This window comes from Elephantulus edwardii, unplaced genomic scaffold (genome assembly GCF_000299155.1).
Source record: "Elephantulus edwardii isolate Elephantulus edwardi_28Jun2011 unplaced genomic scaffold, EleEdw1.0 scaffold00111, whole genome shotgun sequence".
Taxonomy (NCBI): domain Eukaryota; kingdom Metazoa; phylum Chordata; class Mammalia; order Macroscelidea; family Macroscelididae; genus Elephantulus; species Elephantulus edwardii.
This window is the reverse complement of record NW_006399861.1, coordinates 3512271-3519415: the sequence shown is the minus strand read 5'-3', so window position 1 is coordinate 3519415 and position 7145 is coordinate 3512271. Positions and strand designations below refer to the sequence as shown.

The 7145-nt window shown below is 41.7% G+C and overlaps 1 pseudogene; it reads right to left on the bottom strand.

The window, feature by feature from the left end:
* Window positions 1–5294: 5294 nt before the first annotated feature.
* Window positions 5295–6809, bottom strand: LOC102866635 (annotated as a pseudogene).
* Window positions 6810–7145: the final 336 nt, after the last annotated feature.

Genomic DNA, 7145 nt, shown 5'->3' with positions numbered 1-7145 from the left:
GGATGAATCAGTTTGTTTTCCCTAGCAGTCCATGGTACCCTCAATACTCTTCTCCAGCACCACAACTCAAAGGCATTAATTCTCCTTCTATCCTCCTTAGTCATTGTCCAACTCTCTGATGCATAACAAGTGATAGCAAAGACCATGGCCTGTATCAGGCGCACCTTAGTCTCCAGAGAGACACCATTGTTCTTCAGGACTTTGGAGAGCTCCATAAAAAGCAGACTTTTCCATGGCAATACGGCTTCTAATTTCCAGGCTGCTGGTGCTGAGAATGTTGACTGTGGAGCCAAGCAAACTGAAGCTGTGATCAATCCCAATCTCTTCACCATCCATCCTGATGCTGCCAATTGGCCCAGTGGTGAGAATCTTTGTCTTCTTGACATTGAGTCTCAATCGATATTGGAGGATGTAGTCCTTGACCCTCTGCAGCAGGTGCTTCAGGTCTTCTTCAGTTTCAGCAAGCAGGGTTGTGTCATCTGCATAATGCAGATTGTTGATAGATCTTCCACCAATCTTGACCCTACATTTCTCCTCATAGAGCCCAGCCTCCTGGATAATCTGTTCTGCATACAGGTTGAAAAGGTATGGAGATAGAATGCATCCCTGGTGTACACCCTTACCAATTTTGAACCATGCAGTGTTCCCTTGCTCTGTTCTGACGACTGCCTCCTGGTCCAAGTGTAGGTTTTGCATTAGAACTATCAAGTGTTCTGGATTCCCATTCTTCTCAGAGTCAGCCACAGTTTGTTATGATCCACACAGTCAAACACCTTTACATAGTCAATGAAACACAGACATTCCTCTGGTATTCTCTGCTTTCATCTTAGATCCATCTAACATCAGCTATAATATCCCTAGTACCATGACCCCTTATAAACCCAGCCTGGACTTCTGGCAGCTCTCTGCTGAGGTCATCTACATAGCTCAGGTTATTTATTCATCTTTATCTAATCTTGATGCCATATTCCTCTTCATAGAGTCCAACTTCTCGAATGATTTATTCAGCATACAGATCCAATAGGTGTGGAGAAAGAGTGTAACTATGACATACTTCCTTCTTAATTTCAGACCATGCAGTGTTTCCCTGCTCTGTTTGCACAACAGCCTCTTGGTCCAGGTATAGGTTTTGCATGAGCACAATTAAGTGCTCTGGGATTCCCACTCTTCTCAATTCAACCACAATTTGTTATCATCCCCATAATCAAACACATTTGCATAGCCAATAAAGAACAAATAAGCAATCTTCTGGTACTTTCTACTTTCAGCCAGGACCCATCTGTCATCAGCAATGATGTCCCTGGTGCCATAGTCTCTTCTAAATCCTGCTTGATCTTCTCGCAGTTACCTTTCTATGTACTTGTTCTAGCCATTTTTGAATGATGTTCAGCAGTATTTTGGTTGCGTGTGATATTAATGATATTGTTCGATAGTTTCCACATTCTGTTGGATCACTTTTCTTCAGAATGGGAACAAATGTGAACCTCTTCCAGTCCATTAACCATATGACTGTCCTTTGAATTTCCTGGCATAGATTGGTGAGCACATTCAAGACTGTATCTATAAATTGAAGTGAGCCAATTGGTATCCCATGGATTCCTGGGACCTTATTTTTTACCAATGCCTTCAATGTAGCTTTTATTTTCTTCTTCATTACCTCCTTTATTGGCTCCTGCTCATATAGTACTCCCTGAAATTTTTGGTGTCAATCAGTACTTTTTGGTACAGTGATTCTGTATCTTCCCTCCATCTTCCTTTGATGCTTTCTGGGTCATTCAATATATTGCCCATAGCACCTTTCAATGTTGCGACTTGAGGTTTAAATTTGTTTTTCCATTCTCTGTGCTTAAGAAATCCAGAGCTATTAGCTAGGTCATTTTAGAAAAATTGGTTCATTCACAGTTCCCAGGGGAATATGACAATTGATGTGGCACATTGTCTGTGTTCTGTTCTTTTTCTCTTGACTGTCGGTGAATTGTGTTCTATTCATGTGGATACTCAGGCTAAAATGAATTAAGTGACATCTTTAAGTCAAAAGAAAACAGTGCAGAGAAATTCTAGAGCTCCTAATAGCTTTGCTGTTGCAGATTCGATGGAGCCCCATAGTGTGGATATTTCTAGGGTAGAATTTAACAAGACAACAAAATTAGTTATTCCTTTAATATTTGCACTAATGCTTATGTGTGTTAGATCTGTTAGTCTGTTCTGCAAGATCTGTAACCAAATGCAGTCATCTCCCTGCTGCAGTAGACTAGTGTCTCCATTACCCTCAGCTGAGAGATAAAATAGGATAGCCCGTATGTGTCTGCCCTGACCTGTCAATTTGGGTCATGCCTTCTTTGTTACATATAGGAGCAGAAGCGAGGAAAATGGTTGTAACAACAGTGACCAGTTGTCTGTCAATTAAATGATCTGTCTGGGGCTATTTCCCTTATTTTGCTTGGAGTGTCCTATGTCAACATTGTTCCTATTACCGTTCTTTGGTGTGCCATATTCTGGTGCGAAGCACTGAATTGACACAGCTCTTAGAATCTAGTTTTGCAGACATTTATTCCAAATGTCCTCTTCTATGATGTCTGTGTCCTCAGAGTGACCTTCCTGTGTTTCCCATTTTCTCTTTGCTTGCCTGTCATTGTTGTTCTCTCTCAAATGTCTAACTGGTTATAAATATCGAGGTATCTTCATTGTCTAGAGCTCCTGTAACAGAACTATCACAAGTGAATATCTTTAACAAGCAGGAATGTTTCCTCACTGTTGTGGAGACTAGAAGTCTAAATGCAGTGTTGACTTTAGGGAAAAGTTCTTGTTTCTTTTGCCCACGTTGACCTGACATCCTTTAGAGATCATTGTACATCCAGGCATCAGTTTTCTCCTGGGTCTAGGAAGCTGTCAGTGGAGGGACTGCAGGTCCAAAGGACACCAAATCCTTTTGGATCTTCTTTGTTTGTAGTAATGAGGTTCCTCCTCTCTTTGCTCAAATATTTCTTTTTATTAAAAAATAAAAGAAGTGACCAAAGAAGGTTGTAATTTAAATAAAGGTGTCATTTGAGGCATATCTTTTTGTAAGCCCGGGACTCAAAATATCACACATCACACATTGTGATGGCTTCATTAATACACAGCAGTTATCACTTGAAATAGATCCTAAAATGTAAGATAAGTCCAGAAGACAACCACACAATCCTCCCAATCAATTAATATACAATTTGGGTGGACATATTTCAATCCATGACAGCAGAGTATGGATAAATTTGGGGAATTTTTTTTAAAATATGCATGGAAAATTGTGGTGAGTTGGTTTGTGGTGGGTTTTTTTTTTTTAACATTTTGTATGTAATTTTATTTGCTGCATGCAGGGTTTTAGTTGTCATTTCCCCACATGCTGGATGCCTCCTGATTCCACCTCAAGGTGCCCTTAAATCAGCTAAAGTGAGAAACTGAGACTGAAGACCTCTCACCTTGCCATTTTCCCAGGGGAGATTTCCTTTTAGAACAAAAAATCAAAAGGTTATTATGTGAGTCTGGACAAATTCTATGCTCAGCTTCCCACAGGTCTCAACCTTATTCAATCCCTTTTTGGCAGGGAGAAATGAGAGACCACTGTCCCCAAGTTCTCCTCCTTCCCCTTTCAGAAACCAAGATCTTCCAGCCTTGTCCCTTTCTCCATCCTTGCTTAAAACTCTGTGTGTGTGTGTGTGTGTGTGTGTGTGTGTGTGTGTGTGTGTGTACTATAAACAGAAGGTAACAGAGGCTTCTAGAAGCTAATTTCCTTCAAGGCTTCCTGTGTGGTAGGCACCTGAAATACTGTAGAAAAAATTGTCTATGTGAGAGTTCTTGTCTTTCCTACTGCTAGCTGGGTTCTGTTTGCATGACCAGGAATGATGCTGGCAACATGGCTCAGAGGCCTGGAAGGAACAGCACCACACTGCCACTCCAAGTGTCTCTATTTTTTGTTTCCTGCAGGTGCTCCTGTATGATCAGGCTAGAGAAAACAAAAGCAAAAGTAGATCTATAGTAAAAAAAAAAATCCCAACATACAGATTTCTATGAAAATTCCTTCCCCCCTTCCATCTTTCCAATGAAAGCTGTTGTTACTAAGTTTTTCTTTTGTTATCGATTTTGCTGCAATACACCCTCTTATTTCAGTCACATCAGAACCCTAAACAAACAGAAAACTCCTCTGGATGGAGTAGAAAACAAGTGGAGTGTACTGGAGTTTGGGGGATTGTATGCCAATGAAGGAATTTTACTGTTCAAAGAGAAGAGCAAGCTGGGGGGGAGGGGTGGGCAGGGAGAAGAATGCAACAATGAATGAATGGAAATCCAAAATCTCTGTAAAAGTTCATTCAAATTAATAAAATAAAATTGAAAAAAGTTTTAGAAAAAAAAAAAAAGAGAGGAAAAAAAGGTAGAAAACAAAAGATTTGACCAGAAATTAAAGGAGAGAGGGGAGTAGGAGGGCTGAGTTTTGCTTTGTTTTTTTTTTTTTAAATTATTAATCTTAATGAACATTTACAGACATTTTGGATTTCCATTCATTCATTGTTTCATTGTTGCACTTTTCTCCCTGCCCAACCCTGCCACCCAGCTTTGAAAAGAAAAAAAAAAAGATTCATTCTTTGGAGTTTTGCTTTTAAAATAAGACTCAAGTTTAACAGTGAAAAATCAGGAGCTAAAGGTCGACCTGACACTCTTTGCAAGGCTAAGCCCTCAGGTCATTTTCACAGCTGTGGTTTGCTTTTTGTCTTCAAGTTCCCTTTTCCCTTCCAGGTTACTTCTCTCTACCTTTATGTTCCTGGTGTTTTGTTTTGTGTTTTTCATGTTTGTTTTTGTTGTTGCTTAGCTTTTGTCACTACCTGGGTTCCTTCAACTCAGTGAAGAGGAGGTAGAGGAGGTGGATTACTAGCATGCTCCATGACCGGCCCAGCTGCCTCAGCGTCGCTAAGTGGCTCAGTTCAGAGACATCAGGGAAGCCAAACACCCATTCCATTTCAGTACACCTAAGATGGCCTCCTCCATTCATGAATGAGAAGGAGAAACACTGGTCTTTACACTGCTTTATGGAGTTTGACCGAGTAGTAATGGTCCTTACTTCGCTGAACTTGGCTATTCTGCAGCTTCAGCCCATCTCATTCATAGTGGATGCCAGTGGCCTGTCCATATCGGGAAGGTTACCCCTGGAAGAGCGGGCCCTGTGTGCATCTGACACTTCTTTGGCTTCAGTCATCACAAGATCGGACTCCTGAAATCGCGAGATGTCCCTCTGATCACTAACGCCCCTGGCCACTGTAGTCTCAAAGAGCCAGTGAAGAGGTGAACATCTTCCGCCTTGGACCATGCATCATGCTAGACGCGGTAGAAATCGAGGAAGAGCAGGCCAGTGCCTTGGTAGAGTCCCTTATGGATGGAGAGATCAATGCCCCAAATGACCAAATTGAGTAGGCCCCACTCCTGGATATGCTCCGGGTGACACTGGATGGACATGATATCCCTCTGGCTGGGCACCATGTCCCGGTGATGGAGTCCTCACACACTTCTGCGGCACCTGGATGCCACCTGGATGCCCAGAAGTCCTGCTCCATCAAACAGGGTCAGCACCTGGATGGGCTTCCTCTTCTCAGCAGGGACAGGTGGGTAAACCTTTGGAGGGTCAAATTCCTGGTCGTGGTTGTTGGAGAAGAACACCTGGAGTCAAGAGGTCCAGTCGTCCCGTCGCCGCTGCAGCCCAGAGATGCCCTGGTGCCCCCACATGTAGCAGTTCCAGGGATCTTCTCTTCAGAGAATCACACACTCCACGCTAAAGCACCTGCAAAGCCCCCTGGAGCAGATGGTGCAGTGGGTCAGACAGCCCTCATCATCCTATTGGTACGCACATTCTAGGGAGCAGTTACTGCAATTTTGGCACATTGCTCTAAAGAGAGAGACTATTCCAGGGTGGCCTTGAGGCTTCCACAAGAGATGCACAAGTCCTCGATGTTCCCGCTGTGCTTCTCAGCACCTCACACACCAGCTGCTCTCTTGTGCCTTCATCAATGATCGATTTGACCTTGGACTTCCATTTTGTGCTCTTTGGGGCTTTTTGACTGGTGAGGGGTGGTGCATAGGCAGCTGCCTCAGGTTCACCCCATATGTCTGTGTAAACTTCTTTATAGGTGTTCTTCTCCTCTGATGGCTCCAGGCCTTTGAGCTGGAGGGTCCTGTGGGCTGGAAACTCCTGACCTGTTGTATAATACTCCATCTTTCTCTCTTCAAATTCCAGGTTTTTGATACCAGATCTACTTGTGAAAAAAGACATTTTATTCCTGAAAGTTTCTGACTTGTGTTTTTAATTTTGATTGCTACTGTCTATTCATGATCTTATGCAAATATTTTCATAATTCCGTAAATTCAAAGCCATGGAAATGACTGTATTAATGGAGAAATGCTTTTGAGATTTTTTCCCTCTTGATCCTAGACACTATTTGAAAAATTTGTGTAAATGGTAAGACTTTTAATTATTATGATTTATATGGTTTCTTAAAGAATAGTGATTCACTAACTAGTTATTACCTGGAAGAAATTGACCCGTCAAGTCTCACTTTGTGTTTGAATTTACATTAAAATGAGTTTTTTAAAATAATCAAAATTATTATGCAAAACTCTAACTAGCACATCTATATGTATAATTATAATACCATGCAGAAAGCATAGCAAAGTCACAAACCACATTTAAAATCTAGAATATGATATATAACTTCATCTAATGAATATGACGAGCACTTACTGGTACTTATGAAGGTGTGTTGATGGTCGATCACCATCTCACCCATCTCTGAACTTGCCCTGTCATGCACCGTCCTCACCACCTCTGTCAGGCTCAGTCTCAGTGTGGTAGTCACTTGGTCAATCCATTTTGTTGCAATTCTTCCTCTCTCTCTGACCTTTTCTGACATGATGTTTCTCTCCATGGACGGGTTCCTCCTGAGAAAATGCCCAATGTGAGATGAAGTATGACCATCTTTGCCTCTGTGGGGCACTTTGGTTGCACTTCTTTAAGACAAATTTGCTTGTTCTTTTAGCACTTCATAGTATATTCAATACTCATCATCAACACCATAATTTAATGCCATCAATACTTCCTTAGTCTTCTTGATCCATTGTTTAGT